The sequence below is a fragment of the Taudactylus pleione genome, unplaced genomic scaffold (genome assembly GCF_031769625.1).
Source record: "Taudactylus pleione unplaced genomic scaffold, aTauple2 ptg000266l, whole genome shotgun sequence".
NCBI classification, from domain to species: Eukaryota; Metazoa; Chordata; class Amphibia; order Anura; family Myobatrachidae; genus Taudactylus; species Taudactylus pleione.
The window spans coordinates 2178595-2195110 of NW_028284668.1; the positions used below are offsets into that span (position 1 = coordinate 2178595).

At 46.7% G+C, this 16516-nt stretch overlaps 1 long non-coding RNA gene across 4 annotated transcripts in view; it reads left to right on the forward strand.

Moving 5' to 3' along the window:
* The first annotated feature begins 245 nt into the window (after positions 1 to 245).
* Positions 246 to 16516, forward strand: part of LOC148513937 (uncharacterized) — an 80492-nt gene continuing 64221 nt past the window's right edge. For 3 of the 4 annotated variants that reach the window (XR_015880129.1, XR_015880130.1, XR_015880132.1), the window contains exon 1: positions 246 to 320. This is a non-coding gene — a long non-coding RNA (uncharacterized LOC148513937). The remainder of the gene's footprint in view (positions 321 to 16516) is intronic. The other variant, XR_015880131.1, reaches the window with a different exon arrangement.

Below are 16516 nucleotides of genomic sequence, written 5' to 3' on the forward strand. Positions count from 1 at the left end.
TAATAGATCACGACTTTTGAGAACTTTTTTTAAAAGAATGTTTAAGACTTATATATGTTTGTTGTTTATTATTAAGTTGATACAATAAGGTATTGCTGTGATTAGGCCGTTTTATATGTATTTATATTTTTATTGTGTTGTCTGTTTTTCTAGGACATCTGACACTATTTTAATGTACATGCACTGTGATTCCTACCAGCTGAGCCAGTCCGTGGACCCAGCTAGCGTTACTTCCGTTGTGATGTCATCGCAATAACCGGAAGATGGACGCCAAACACCGGGGATCTGGTCGGCATGCTGCAGGAAATGTCCACTCACCTGTAAGTATAAATTGCTTTATTTATTATTCACTATTTTGTGTCCTGAATGTGGGGCTTGGACTCCGAAACGTTGATGCACTGATACAGTAAAGTATGAATTTTTTTCACTGAAAATGAACTGAGAGTGCCACTTTGTCATTTGGTATTACGTGGAGGGGTTCATAGCCCCAGGGTGAGCACCTCAGCAGGATATATTTTGCTCTTTTATTTACGAGTGCCGGTATTTTGAAAGATATATATATATATATATATATATATATATATAATCCAAATTTAGAGACGGCACTCAGAGACTGATAAATCAAATATCCTCAGCATAGGGTTTTTAATGTGAGTCAACATTTAGGGGTATTACACCCTTCCTCAGGACAACATCACAAGTCAGTGAGCCTAAAATATAAACACTGGAACGGTGGTACTCAGGTCAAAAAAATTCACCACTGTGCAGGTAGATAATATTATATTGATATTATCTACCTGCACAGTGGTGACTGTAGTGAGTGCTGCTGTTCCAGTGTTTATATTCCGGGCTCACTGGATGAGTCTGTTCACGGAAGAACGACAACACATATATTGAGCTAGTGACCACTGTGAGTTAAGGATAACTTAGACTGAATTAATGGATAATCAGATCATTTTCCTAAAAGCTACAGAGCAGGAGGATGGCAGAAAACTAGAAACCTACACAGTGGCAATAGAAAGATACATAGACAAATGTTAAGATACTAGGCAATGGAAACAGGATTGCGAAAGAGTGAAAAACTAAACCATCTGGCACACATCTGGGTCCCAACATATTGTTGCTGATCCTAGAAGAGAATGTTGCACAATCTATTACCTAAGACATTAAAGAGAAACACAAACAGATGTACAGTTCACCATTTTACAGTTTTATCTTCTTAAAATATTTCATTGCAGGGTCCCCACAGCAACTTTTATAAGTGTTTACTTTAATACACAGGGAGGCAATGAGTATGTAACCCCTGAAAATGCACACATCTCTGCCAACAGGACCTGGTTTACAGGCTGTATATATAGTCAGTTTACTTTGGAGCTTAAACTCATAATGCAAAGGGGATGTGAAGGGAATGCGGAGGTTCGGAGGTTGTAGAAAGAATGGAGTGCTAGAAGAAAAGAAAACAAGAAAAAGAGCGAACTGGATCTTGATGCTGTTTAGACAATACTGTATCTTAGAATTTTAAAATAATTTTTTCAATGTAATATCAATAATTTATATACTGTACATATCAAAAAAAATTAACAATGTTAAATGGAATCTGTACATGCAAGTTATAGAGAACAATGTATCTTATTAAACCCATATATTGTAAAATAACTTATTAATATGGTTTACAGATTGGTTCCATACCAAAAATGTTGTCCTGGTTATAACATACAGTATATCAAGATGCATGTCTGTCCTCTCTTGGGTGATACCACTACACACTAGGAGTCTGATTCAGAGGTACACATAGCATGCACGTCTGAATCAGGCCCTAGGCATGCATCTAAATTTGAAGTAATGCAGAAAACTGGCTACTGTGCAAAAGTGTCAATGTCACATGGAAAGTTCAACCTCATGTCACTTTAGAACCATTACTTTTTATAAAGTAAGCTTTTCTGTTTGCCATCTGAAATACTTCTCGGTTTAGCCTCATGCACTGTATGAGAATAAAAAGCCATGAGGATTACCTTTATTACATGTGTATATTGCTACATGGTTAGCAAGGGAACCTCTTACTCTGCTCAACTCCTCTTTGTCACAACACGCAAAATCCTGACGCTCTCTTACCCAGTCAGGCGGCACTGATCCCTGGCTCCTGCTGTGCTGCTGGCTGCAGCTCCTCCTCATGGCCGCATCTCCCATAGGGCTGCACCCACTTCTCAGGAACCTTCTTGAAGGCACAGGGGCATCATTAGTGATGTCAAATCTAAAGTAGCCTATATAAAGGAGAAGCCTGGACACTTCTTCTTTGCCAGAGTATAGGCTCCCAAACCTTACTCTAGTGTTCCTGTTGTGATTCTACTTCCTGTTCTTGACCTAGGCTTGTTCATGACCCGACTTTGTCTGCTCCCTGGTATTATGCTTGGTATTCTGGTCTGACCCTTGGCTATCCTCCATGACCCGCATATGTCTGCTCCCTGGTACCATCTTGTCTGTTTGGTTTTGACCCAGCTTCTCAACTATGCTTTATGCCTTCATCATACTCTTCTCCATCCAGAGCATGCCAGCACCTGTATTCAGGGCCGGTGCTACCATTGGGTAGCTTTAGGCGGCTGTCTAGGGGCGCAGGCCACTGGAGGGCACCGCTTAGTCCACAAAAAAAAGCAAGAATGTCACTTTCAGTACCGGCTGGGTCTACTGATGACCAAGACTGATGCATTCGCAGATCCCTCGCTCGTACAGCAAAGCCAGCCCAGCAGAGTGAGTGACAGGAGAGGCCATTTGTGGGTGGTAACAGGGGCAGTCCAGTAAAAACGGCGGAGTGGAGGTGCGAACGCAGGCGTGCCTGAGTGTTTCAACGCCGTTTTAGAGGTGTGCATTATTAACAGGCAGCGTCATAGTACACGTCACCTGCCATTTTTTTACTCGATAGTGGTCAGAATGAGATTGCTGTCATTCACAAAATGGTGGAGCTGCTAATTCACAGAATTGTGTGCTCATTGGAATACACACATGCAGTCTATGCAACTGAGGTCAAAGCAGTTATGTGGCTCCCACATCCCACTCAGTGCCCACAATCTTCCCATTTGATCACCAAAACAATCTCACTGGCTTCCCACATCCTTCTCACTGCATGCATTTATCTCATTTAGAATACACGTTCAGCTCCCTTATTTTTAAATATATCATACTCTGTCTATGTGTGGTCTCCCAACTGTGATAGTCTGTGTTCCCTCATCCGCACCAATGTTTTTCCCCAGCCACACTGCCCTGCATCCGTGCCATCTCCACAGCCATGCTGCTGTCTTTCTCTCATCTGTGGCACTCTTTCTTCCTCCATCTGCACTACTCTGGTCCCTCAACTGTGCAACTCTGTCTCCCCGAAACACCCGCACCACTCTGTCTTCCTCCCCATCCACATCAATCTGTCTTCCCCAATCCCTACTGCTGTGTGGTCTCCGAACTATGGTAGTCTGTGTTCTCTCATCCATACCAATCTGTCTTTCTCCATCTGCACCGCCTTGCATCCGTACCAATCTGTCTTTCTCCATCTGCACCGCCTTGCATCCGTACCAATCTGTCTTTCTCCATCTGCACCGCCTTGCATCCGTGCCACTCTGTCTCCTTCTGCACCACTGCCTTCCCCTAAGCCATGCCGCTGTCTTCCTTTCCTCTGTGGCACCCTTTTTTCCTCCATGTGCATCACTCTCAGTGGCAAACGCAGGATTTTTAGAGGGGGGTTTCCAAATGCTTGATTTTAGAGTGAGTGTGGCCAGTCCATGAATAATTAGCACTTAACCATCTTTAATATGTGTCATACAAAGTGTAATGTGCATCATAATTCCAGCATATCCAAGACCAGCGATCCCTGTAATCTATTAAATGAGGCAGTAAGGCCATCCTGCCTGAGCTAAATGTTTTTATTTCAGATGGGGGCTCCACTCCAGAGCATTGGAGCAAGTCTGGGAGTCTGGGGGTGCAGCAGAAGAACCTAGCACTACCCTGGGCATATATGTACATATTGGTCTTCTTATGCACTGAATAGTGTATTATACTATATTAATAATTTACCCTATTGATGGTCTATAGCATTGCACCCCTAACTGCATGTTTTCCAGATCTCCTAGTTGGTGCACAGGTGTATTTAATACTGGCTGACACATATTAAAAGATCAACAGGGGGTGCTATTTATTTAATTTGTGATTCTGAGAAGAACATGCAGTAAAATTCTATTATTTTACAATTTCTATTGTGGTTATGGGCTGGGGAGGGGGGTTTCCAGGCAACCGGAACCCCCCCCTGCGTGTGCCTATGACTCTGTCCCCCCCAACTGTGCAACTCTGTCTCCTACCCGTACCTGCACTACTCTTCCCAAATCCCTACAGTTGGGTGTTCTCCTATTTGTGCTAGTCTGTATTCCCTTATCCACACCAATCTGTCTTTGTCTGTCTTCCCATCTCCATGCCACTTGCTTCCCCCATCCACGTTGCTATCCCCCCAAACCGTGCCACTCTGTTTCCCCCATCTGCACCACTGTTTTCCACCCATCTGCATTACTTTGGCAACCCCCCCTCTGTACTGCTTAACCTTCTCTCCTCTACATGCCTTTGTATCTCACCTATCCACGCTGCTGTCTCCTTCCCCAATCCACACCACTTTTATCCCATCTGTACAGCTCTATTCTCTGCTTCGACCTCAGTTGCATAGACTGCATGTGTGTATTCCAATGAGCACACAATTCTGTGAATTAGCAGCTCCACCATTTTGTGAGTGACAGCAATCTCATTCTGTGAGAGTGCTGAATCTGCCGTTAACCACAGGGTGTGATGGCATTACCATATCTGTATTGCTAAAGGAACACTTCCATTAAGGCATCAGCCTTAATGATCGTAATTTCATTGCTTTTTGGAGTTTGAGTGGCAGAAAATCAATAGGTTTTGTGAATTTTCAGATCATGTCTAAGCAGCCTTAATGGGACATGTGAAACCGTAAGGTCTTATGTCTATGGAATTTCATAGCTTTTTTAAAATTTATTAACTATCAGGGTTTGGATGAGCAAACCGGGCTACCTGCAGGGGAGAAGGGCAACAAAATGGTACTCTAACGCAGGTGGAAGAGGGGACAGCACACAGGGGGTTGGTTTGGGAGGTGCAGAGTGCGAGACGGCTGTAGGCGTGTGCGGTAGTGGCAGCAGCAGTGGTGCAGAGCAGTGGCAGCAGTGCAGTGCAAAGGGGGCATCAGTGGGCAACAGAGGGTGGAAGAGGGGGACCGCACACAGGAGGTTGGTGTGCATATCTCTCAACTGTCCCGCTTCCAGCGGGACACTCACATCTTTCTGGGATTGTCCTGCATGCGTGCCACAGTGTTCCGCGGTGGGGGGGAGTTGGGGGGTGCAGAAACCGCTGCTCTGCATAGCAGAGCGGCGGGTGTGCAGGAGGAGAACATGCCGTGCGCATCTGTTCGCAGGCAGAGCCTGGGGGGCTGCCCAGCGTCTCGGAGAGTGCTGGGCACGCCCCAAAAGTGACAAAAACAGGGAAGCCATGGGGCTCCGTCCCTTTTACAGTAAGCGGGTGTGCAGGAGGAGAACAGATGCCGTGCGCATGTGCTCGGCATCTGTTCTCTTGTGTAGGGAGAGCCTGGGGGCTGGCCAGCATCTTGGAGAGTGCTGGGCACGCCCCCAAAGTGACGAAAACGGGGGAAGCTGCAAGGATCCGCCCCGTTTACAGCAAGCCATGCCCACTTTTCGGGCACGCGACCTGTACATCTTTAAATGTTGGGATATATGGGTTTGGGAGGTGCAGAGTGTGAGATGGCTGTAGGCGTGTGGGGTAGTGGCAGCAGCAGTGGTGCAGAGCAGTGGCAGGGGTGCAGTGCAAAAGGGGCATCAGTGGGCGACAGAGGGCTCACTGGTAGTGAGTATACACCTGAGAAAATCAAATCAATAAGTCACAGATGGACGAATGTAGCAGTGAGATCTACGCATTTATGTTAAAAATTGAATGTGTAATTAAAAAAAAAAAAAAAGCGTAGCCACCCCCAACAGGAAACAACCAGCCCCGGGCTTTGGAGCCCCAGTACTGGTTGTGCTAAATATAGGGGACAAACAACGTAGGAGTTCCCTGTATTAAGCACAACCAGCACCAGGCTTTTGAGATCTTGTCCTAGTTGCCAAAAATACGGGGGACAAATTACATAGGAGTCCCCCGTATTTGGTGCAACCAGCACAGGGCTCTAAGCCGATCCTGGTTCTAGAAATACAGGGGGGAAAAATGTATAGGGCTCCCCCTGTAATTCCCAAAACCAGCACTGGACTCTGTCTAGCAGGGGGGTGATGCCACAGCCAGGGGAGCCCTTTCACCAGGCCCCCCAGCTGCAGCATCACCCCTGACCATTAGTCAGCCCAGGGGTCCCCCTCCTCAGGGCACCCCAGGCCCAGGCTGATAGTCCGGGGCTATCCACGGCACCCCTGGGCGGTGGGTGCCGGGTTGATTATGTATAGTGTGGTGCATAAAAAAATATAAATATTGTCTTTTGCAATAGTACTACAGGTCCCAGCAGGTATCCCCCGCATGCTGGTACTTGGAGAACCACAAGTACCAGCAGGCGGGGTATTAAGGGGTTGATTATGTATAGTGTGGTGCATAAGAAAATATAAATATTGTCTTTTGCAATAGTACTACAGGTCCCAGCAGGTATCCCCCGCATGCTGGTACTTGGAGAACCACAAGTACCAGCAGGCGGGGTATTAAGGGGTTGATTATGTATAGTGTGGTGCATAAGAAAATATAAATATTGTCTTTTGCAATAGTACTACAGGTCCCAGCAGGCATCCACCGCATGCTGTTACTTGGAGAACCACAAGTACCAGCAGGCGGGGTATTAAGGGCCTGCTGGCACCTATAGTACCCCTGCAAAGAAATATTAAAATAAAACAAACACCGTTTTTAAAAGTATTTTATTATGCCGCACCTTCACTTGGAGGTCGACGGCCTTTAAGCTCTTTTACATGGCCAGTAAGCTCTTTTGCGTGGCCGCTGCACATCCAGGGTTTCCCGTCATCTTCATTCTTCAGCTGGTCTCTCCAGCTTCCCGGCCGACGACTACATGGATGGGGCTCATGCTGCTGGCTGTATTTAAGCCAGCCGAGGGGGCGGAGTGATGACGTCACGAGCCGTGATAGGCTCGCGGCGGGCATCTTTGAATTTCAAAAATGGCGCCTCAGCGCCATTTGTGAAAAGGGCACACGCGGTTCTCACCACTGAATTCAATGGTGAGAACCGCTCATTGGCTGAGAGGCGGAAGGCTCGCCTCTCTCAGCCAATGAGCGCTCCAAAACGGGATTTCTGTACTGAAATCCCAGGCGGAGCTGTCAATCGGGCAGCTCCGGTTATCTCCGTTTTCTTTTTTTTTCCCAAGACCCTGGATTATGTGAAGAGGACCTGATCCACGCATAGGAGGAGGAGGTGAGTATGGAATTTTATTTCACAGGTAATCCATTGGATTGTCTACTGGAGAAGAGGACAGTTTGGCTTCAGGGATACATAGGTGAGTATGTGAGATAGTGTGTATGCATGTGTGTGTGCATGTATGTTTTAATAAAATTATACTTTTCTATGGTGTGTGTGTGTGTTTTTTTCAATATTACTTTTGCTATGGAACTAAAGGTACCAGCAAGCCCGTAATGCCCGCATGGTGATACTTGTGGTTCTCCAAGTACCAGTATGCAGGGGAGGCTTGCTGGGAACTGTAGTTCCACAGCAAAAGCCAATATTTATATTTTCAAATGCACCACACTTTACCGGGGAGCTGAAGCTAGAAGACGACGGGAAGCCCTGGATGTGCGGCGGCCGTGCAAAAGAGCTTACTGCCCGCCGCGCTCCAGGTGAAGATGCCGCTGAAGCCCTGGATGTGCGGCGGCCACACAAAAGATATTACTGGCCGCCGCGCTCCAGGTGAAGGTCCCGGTAAATAAAAGATTTATAAGACTGTGTCTGTGTGTTTTATTTGAATATTTCTTTTGCAGGGGTACTATAGGTGCCAGCAGGCCCTTAATACCCCGCCTGCTGGTACTTGTGGTTCTCCAAGTACCAGCATGCGGGGGATACCTGCTGGGACCTGTAGTACTATTGCAAAAGACAATATTTATATTTTTTTATGCACCACACTATACATAATCAACCTGGCACCCACCGCCCAGGGGTGCCGTGGATAGCCCTGGACTATCAGCCTGGGCCTGGGGTGCCCTGAGGAGGGGGACCCCTTTATTGGGGGGGTCCCCAACTCCCGAGGGATCCCTGGCCTGGGCTGACTAATGGTCAGGGGTGATGCTGCGGCTGGGGGACCCGGTGAAAGGGCTCCCCTGGCTGTGGCATCACCCCCCAGCTTGACGGAGTCCGGTGCTGATTCTGGGAAATACAGGGGGAGCCCTATGCATTTTTCCCCCTGTATTTCCAGAACCAGGACCAGCTCAGAGCCCTGTGCCGGTTGCGCTAAATACCCCTACGTCATTTGTCCCCCGTATTTTGGCAACAAGGACAGGATCTCAAAAGCCTGGTGCTGGTTATGCTTAATACAGGGGACCCCTATGTCATTTGTCCCCTGTATTTAGCACAACCAATACTGGGGCTCCAAAGCCCGGGCTCCAAAACCCGGGGCTGGTTGTTTTCTGGGGGGTGGGGCCATGCCATTTTTTTTTTTAAACACAGGCAGCCAGTCATGGTTGTGCTTAAATGCAGGGAACACATGACAGGGTTCCCCCATTTTTAGGCACAACCAGCATCGGTCTAGTCAGAACCAGCGGTTGCCAAAGTACTGGGACAAATGACGTAGGGTTCCCCCATAGGTTATGTAACCAGCACTGGGCTCTGATCCAGTCCTGGTTCTGGAAATACAGGGGGGAAAAGTTGGTAGGGTCCCCTTGTATTCTCTAGGACCAGCACCAGACTATTTCTAATGGGGGGCTGATGCCACAGCCAGGGGAGCCCTTTCACCAGGCCCCCAGCTGCAACATCAACCCTGACCGCTAGCCAGTCCAGGCTGGGGATCCCTGAGGAGCTGGGGACCCCCCCAATGAAGGGGTCCCTCTCCTCAGGGCACCCCAGGCCCAGGCTGATAGCCCGGGGCTATCCCCAGCACCCCTGGGCGGTGGGTGCTGGGTTGATTGTGTTGTGTGGTGCATTTTAAAGAATTTTTTCTTTTGCAGGTGAACTATAGGTCCCAGCATGTCTCCCTGAATGCTGGTACTTGGAAAACCACAAGTACCAGCATGCTGGGCTTTAGGGCCCACTGCCACCTGTAAAAAAAATTATTAAAATAACACAACACAATATTGTAATATTTTATTTTACAGATCTTCACCTGGGGCATGGCGGCCTTTAAGCTCTTTTGCATGGCCGCTGCCAACCCAGGACTTAGGCATCTTCGCCTGGCGGGCGCCAACCTGCCAGGGCTTCGGCGTATTCACCTGGAGAGCACCAACCCGCCAGGGCTTCGATGACTTCACCTAGTGGGCAGCAGCCTGTGATTGCTCTTTTTCGTGGATGCCACCCACTAGGACTTCCGGCGTCTTCGTCTGGCGGGCGCCAACTGCCAGGGCTCGGTGTCTTTGCCTAGTGGGTGGCAGCCTGTGATATCTCTTTTTCGTGGCTGCCTCCCACTAGGACTTCCGGTGTCATCTCCTGGCGGGCACCAACCCGCCAGGACTTCGGCATCTTCACCTGGCGGGCACCAACCCACCAGGGCTTCCATGTCTTTACCTAGTGGGCGACAGCCTGTGTCATCTTTTTTGCATGGCTGCCACCCACTAGGGCTTCCGGTGTCTTCGCTCGGCGTCTTCACCTATTGGGCGGCAGCCTGTGTCAGCTCTTTTGCATGGCCGCCACCCACTAGGACTTCTGGTGTCTTCGCCCGGCGGGCGCCAACCTGCCAGGGCTTCGGCGTTTTCGCCTGGTGGGCGCCAAACTGCCAGGACTTCAGCGTCTTCACCTGGTGGGTGCCCACCCACCAGGGATTCTGGTGTCTTCACCTGGTGGGTGGCTGCCACCTCCCCAGGGCTTCTATGGTCCTCTGCAGGTGCCGCCGCCTCCAATAACATCACGAGTCATGATTGGCTCGCGGCGGCCATCTTTGAAAATCAAAGATGGCTGCAGCGCGCCAATCATGGCTCGCGACGTCATCGTCAGTGGCAGCTGTGGGACCGGCGCCTGTTCGGGTTTCGGCGGCGGGCCTGGATCTAAGGTCTTGTCCCCGCCAGCCATTCTGCCGACTACGGCAGTGGCGCCCATTTTAAAATTCAAAGATGGCCGCCGTGATTGGCTAGCGGCGGCCATCTTTGCATTTCAAAAATAGCGCTGAGGCGCCATTTTTGAAATGGGCGCCGCTGCCGTATTCTGCATAATGGATGTAGGGGTCTGAATCCTCTCCAGTCCAGGGCCGCCGCCAATGCCCTCACCGCCGCTGGACCCTCCGCCGCCGCTGGACCCTCCGCCGCCAACACCCGCGCCCCTGCTGACACCCACATGCTCTGCCAACAACCGCGACCCGCACTGAAATTTGGCATGCAGCACCCAGTGTCAGTTATACCCGGCCATGACAAATTTCAGATCCGTACCTCCTATAGCTTTTGAGGTGTAGCCCCTTGAACACCCTGCCCCCCCTTCAGAATTCTCTATGGAGAAATCTGTTTTTTTAGATGCAGCCTTAATATAAGGGCACGACTGTGCCCTTATAATATATATTTATTTATTTTTTTCCATAGACAAAAACCTTACTGTTTCACATGTCCCATTAAGGCTTCTTAGACATGATATGAAATTTGACAAAACCTATTGAATTTTTGCCACTCAAACTTCAAGAAGCGATGACATTCTGACGTCTTCCTTGTGTACTACAGATATGGTATGCCATCACACCATGTGGTTAACTGCAGATTCAGTTCTCTCACAGAGTAAATGTTAAGGATAGAGGTACCTCATTAACTCAGTCCAGTAACAGCCTTTAGAACTGGATAACTTGGCTTGCTGCGGCCGTGTAGCAGACTTGAGGGTTGATTATTCTTGGCAGGTATTGGCCTGTGGGCCGTGGAATAAGTTGCGGCCTTTGGGCCATGTAGTAGCCTTGTGGGCTAGTAATTCTTCGCTAGTAGTGGCCAATGGGCCATGAGAAAGATTGGGCAAGATGCAGCCTTGAGGGCTGGTATGACTTGGCTGGTAGCGGCCTGTGTGCCATCAGCATGATGCAACCTTTGGGCTGTGCAGCAGCCTTGAGGGCTGGTACGACTTGGCAAGATGTGGCAGATGAAGATCTGTACAATAATATAGTCACTGACGTTGGCACGCTGGACAGTGTGCTGAACATGCTGGAGGGTGGCCTGTGCCACCAGGTTGACACAAGCAGCTGTAGCTATAATACAGCCTGTGCCACCAGATTGACACAAGCAGGTGATGCTGTAGTGCAGCCTGTACCGCCGGGTTGACACAGGCAGCAGATGCTGTGATGCAGCCTGTGCTGCCAGGTTCACAGAAGCAGCGCCGGCTGAGCTGCATACTTTGGACACAGAGTACTGTCCATGATACCTGGATGACACGAATGGCAGAGGACAGGTATGTGAACTGTGCCGCCAAGATGAGACTAATGGCAGGTAGATGACAAGTGAACCGTGCCGCCTGGATGAAACAAATGGCAGAATAACGCAAAACAATAGAAAGGAGAACTGGAGCTCAATTGGGTGACAGGAGACTAAGCCAGAACCAGAAACATGAATACTCTATCAATGGCATGGAGTGAAGGGCTGGCTGAAATTTAACAGATACAGGGCCCAATCAGAGCAACCCTGCAAGGCTCCCTAATGATAGACTAGTGTGCATACAGACAAGACAATTAATTAGCGTTATGAATACCGTATTGTCGTTACCCATAAATAATTGCAAGACACTATTTAGCGTTACCTGTCGCACTTTAAATAATTGCTTTCCAGCCCAACTGTGTTTCCAAAGCACAAAAAGTTCTTATTGCAACAAAAAGTAAGTTACACGCTATGATCTATCACAATTAGCGCAAAGACAATTAAATACAAAAGGTACAGCTTGATACATATGCATGCGCACCAGTCCCAGTAAACAGTCGTCACTCCAGAAGCCTGTGGTCTTATACACTAACGGATCATGATAACAACAATGTAGACAGACAAACATAATTCCATTGGTTCTTGGTCTTTGCAGTACGCTGTAGTTCATAGGACAGTTCACTAGGGGTATGTCCCAATTCTCCACAGTCTCTTGAGATTACATTGTCTTTCTTTAATTGGTTTAAGACACTACATACAGAGTATACATTCTAACCAATAATTTCCTATGATCCATAACCATCGAACGCAAGATGCGACTCCCTCGCTGATAGACTTGAATATCTGGAAATAAACAGGGTGTCAGTATAGTACCAAACATGCCATGTTGTACACCTTAAATATTATATACATACATTTCATAACATAATTATATGCTACTAAAACCTCTAATATTACATTTAATGTAAAAGAACCTTTCATGAGTGAGTGTATATTTATGATTATATGTAAGTATGCGTTGTGCGTCTACATGCAGCGTAAAAGGTGCGCTGTGTGCAGGGGTTGTGTACAGTGCAAACATGAGCTGTGTGTGTGTTTATATTTACAATAGCAACTGTGTATATGTATGCACGCATTGTGGATATACATGCGATTGTTTAAGTATATATATATATATATATATATATATATATATATATATATATATATATATATATATATATATATAATGTGTGTGTGTGCAAATGTGCATCAGTGTCATGGATTTATATATAAATCACCCAACTACGTTAAAAGACAATCTACCAGTATCTCAATTTATCAGAGTTCTCCGCAATAATTCTGATTTAAACACAGCTGAGATTCAACTGAAGGAGATGTATGATCGTTTTCTTGTTCGTTGATATTCTGCCAAAATTGTTAACAAATGCCTTACAAGAGCGAGACAGATTTTCAATGAGGGTAATAACTCGCAGAAGAAACAAGTGCAGGATCCCTTTGTTGTCTGCACTACCTTTGATACTGCAGGGTCTATTGTGTCTGGAGCTATACGCAAACATTGGCATGTAGTAGCTTCGGACCCAGTATATGCTAGTTCCTTTAGGCATACAATGATAGTCAGACTTAAAGACAATGTTTCATTCTAAACACTCGTCTGCACCTCACAGTATCTGTGTGTTTTTCAATTACTAGTCACAGACATGCCCACAGAACTTGTCTCCCAGCACTGACCAAACCTTGCATTTTTAAATATATATAAAGTCTTTAAATACATAATTGTATCCGTGCACATTTATTATGTAAAGACTTTAACAGTGTGCAGCAACACGGCAGATGTACACAACGCAAAATAGTACCATAAACAATGATATTATACTGACTACACCAGATGGCGTCGTGCAGACAACGCAAACATGGCATCTTCAGATATTTTCAAAGATCTGATCTCAGCCAATCATCCAGCTTCGACAGAGTGCATCTGAAACTGCACACAGACAGACAGTAATTAAAGAACACATGAGATCAGCACACAGACAGACAGGAATGACAGGCTACGAGCTAAACACTGATCCAAACACAACCAAGATAATCTGCTAACCACAGATCCTAACAGTACCCCCCCTTGATGATGGGTTAAGGAACCCCTAGACCCTGGTTTGACTGGAAAGTTCTCAAAGAATTTTCTCTGCAATGTAGGAGCATGTAAAGATCTTTCTGAAGTTCAGGAGTGCTCCTCAGGTCCATACCAGAGGAGCGCTCCTGGACTTCAGAAAGATCCAGCAGACCAGAAATTGAAGGCCACCTTGTGAAATTCTTGAGTCAAGGATTTTTTCCACAAGAAAGTCCTGGTGACCTTGAACAAGCACTGGTGGAAGCCTGACTGGACGCATCAAAGAAAACCTGGAGGAATAGAAAACCTGTTTCAGAAGACAACAATGGAAAGTGTTATTGATTCTGAGAGACCAGGGTAGCTTCAGTCAAAATGCCACAGGATTAACTTAATAAATAATTCTAAATGGACCAATGAACCTGGGACCCAACTTCTGTGATCTCTGGTGTAGATTGATGTTTTTGTAGGATAGCCAGACTAAGTCTCCCACTTTGAAATTACAGGGCCTGCGATGTCTGTCAGCCCAGACCTTAGAATGACCAGATGCTTGGAGAAGAGAATGGTGTACTTTCTTCCAGACTGATCGTAACTTGGAAACAGATGAGGACGGATAAATTGTGGTTGATGTTATTTCAAAGGAATTACTCCTAGGATGAATTGCAGAAGAAAGGAGATAGAGAAGAAGCCAAATGGCAGGAGTTGTTGTAAGCAAACTCAGCAAATAGTAAAAGAGTAACCCAGTTATTTTGACACATGAAAATGAAGGTACTGCTCCAGGGACTGATTGGTCCGCTCCATCTGTTCATTGGACTGTGGATGGTATCCAGATGATAGACTAACAATGATACCTGAATCTGCACAAAAGCATCTCCAAAACCAAGCAACAGATTGGGTACCTCGATCCGAGATAATGTCTGACGGAAGTCCTTGGAGTCTAAACACATGTTGGATAAAGAGCACTGACAACTCCTTAGCTGAAGGCAATTTGCTGAGAGGAACAAAATGTACCATCTTTGAAAATTGATCCACAATGGTCCTGATGACCGAACAACAAGAAGATTAGGGAAGATCCACCATGAAGTCCATGGCTATATGGGTCCAAGGTTTCGAAGGAGTAGGTAGTGGACACAAGAGACCAGTAGAAATAGTTCAGAGAGTCTTGTTCTTGTAACAGATGTCACAGGCCACTACAAATTCTCAAACATCCCGAGACATGGACTGCCACCAAACAGAATGGCACAGAATCTCAAGAGTCCTGGAAATGCCTGGATGACCAACAGCTTTGGATGAGTGGAAATCATTCAGGACTGCCTTGCAAGACTTTTCCGGAACAAACAGCAATCCTGGTGGCTTGTCAGGAGGAGCTTCAGATTGATATTGCCTAAGGGAATTAGCCAAAGTTATAGTAAAGGCAAGATGAATCCGGGACCTCGGAATGATGGTCTTTTCCGTAACACTAGGAGATGGAAAAGCTATGAGACAGGGCATCAAATTCTTGGAACCAGGTTGAAAGGAAATAACAAAATTGAAGTGGGTAAAGAACAGGTCCCATCATGCTAGCCTATCATTCAGCCTCTTGGCAGACTCAATATAGGCCAGGTTCTTGTGGTTGGTCAGAACGGAAGTCACATGGTTAGCCCCCTCCAACCAGTGTCTCCAATCCTCAAATGCCCATTTAATAGCCAAAAGCTTGCAATTGCCCACGTCATAATTTCCGAGAAAAGAAAGCGCACAGATGTAGCTTGCAATCCTTACTATCCCTCTGGCAAAGGATAGCGCAAACTCTGATCTCAGAAGCGTCCACCTCAACCACAAATGGGAGGTCTGGATTGGGATGTTGAAGAACAGGTGCAGACACGAAGGAAGTCTTAAGACGCTTGAAGGCTTGAATGGTGCTGGATGACCAATTAGCTACATCTACCCCCTTCTTCATCAGTTCCACGATGGGTGAGACAATGGCAGAGAAAGATTTAACAAAGCGGCAATAATAATTCAGGAATCCCAGAAAATGCTGGATGGCCTTCAGTGAAGTGGGTTGCTCCCAGTCCAAAACAGCCTTCACTTTGTTAGGATCCATGGAGAATCCACGGGAGTAAATAATGTAACTCAGGAAGGAGACCTCTTCCACCTCAAATGTACATTTTTCCAGCTTGGCATAAAGACTGTTATCAAGAAATCTCTGTAACACAAGTCTCACATGTTGTCGGTGCTGTTGACTTGGAAAAAATTAGAATATCATCCAGGTAGACAACTGTGAAAATTCCAAGAAAGTCTCTTAAGACCTCGCTGATGAAGTCTTGGAAGACAGCTGGGGCGTTAGAGAGCCCATAAGGTATGACTATATACTTGAAATGCCCCAAATGCTTGTTGAAAGCTGTCTTCCATTCATCTCCTTCTCGGATGCAGATGAGACTATAAGCACCCCGAAGGTCGAACTTTGAGAAATAGAGGCCTCCCGCAGCTGATCGAAGAGGACCGAGATGAGTGGTAGAGGGTATGCATTCTTAATGGTAATCTTATTTAGCCCTCAAAAATCGATGCATGGTCGGAGTGATCCATCTTTTTTCTCAATCGGGGATTTTGATGGACATATAAATCCCTTTTCCAGAGCCTCCTGGATATAATCCTGCATGGCCTTATTTTCATGAACAGACAGTGCATACATCCTGCATTTAGGAAGTCTGGTGCTCGGTAGAAGGTCAATAGCACAGTTGAAGTGTCGATGAGGTGGCAAGATGTCTGCTTTTTTTCTTAGAGAAAACTTCTGCCAAATTGCGATATGGAGTAGGACTGGGCAATGATTCAGATGGAATGACTGCAGCAAGATGAATAGAATGAGAAAGACAAAAAAACCCCC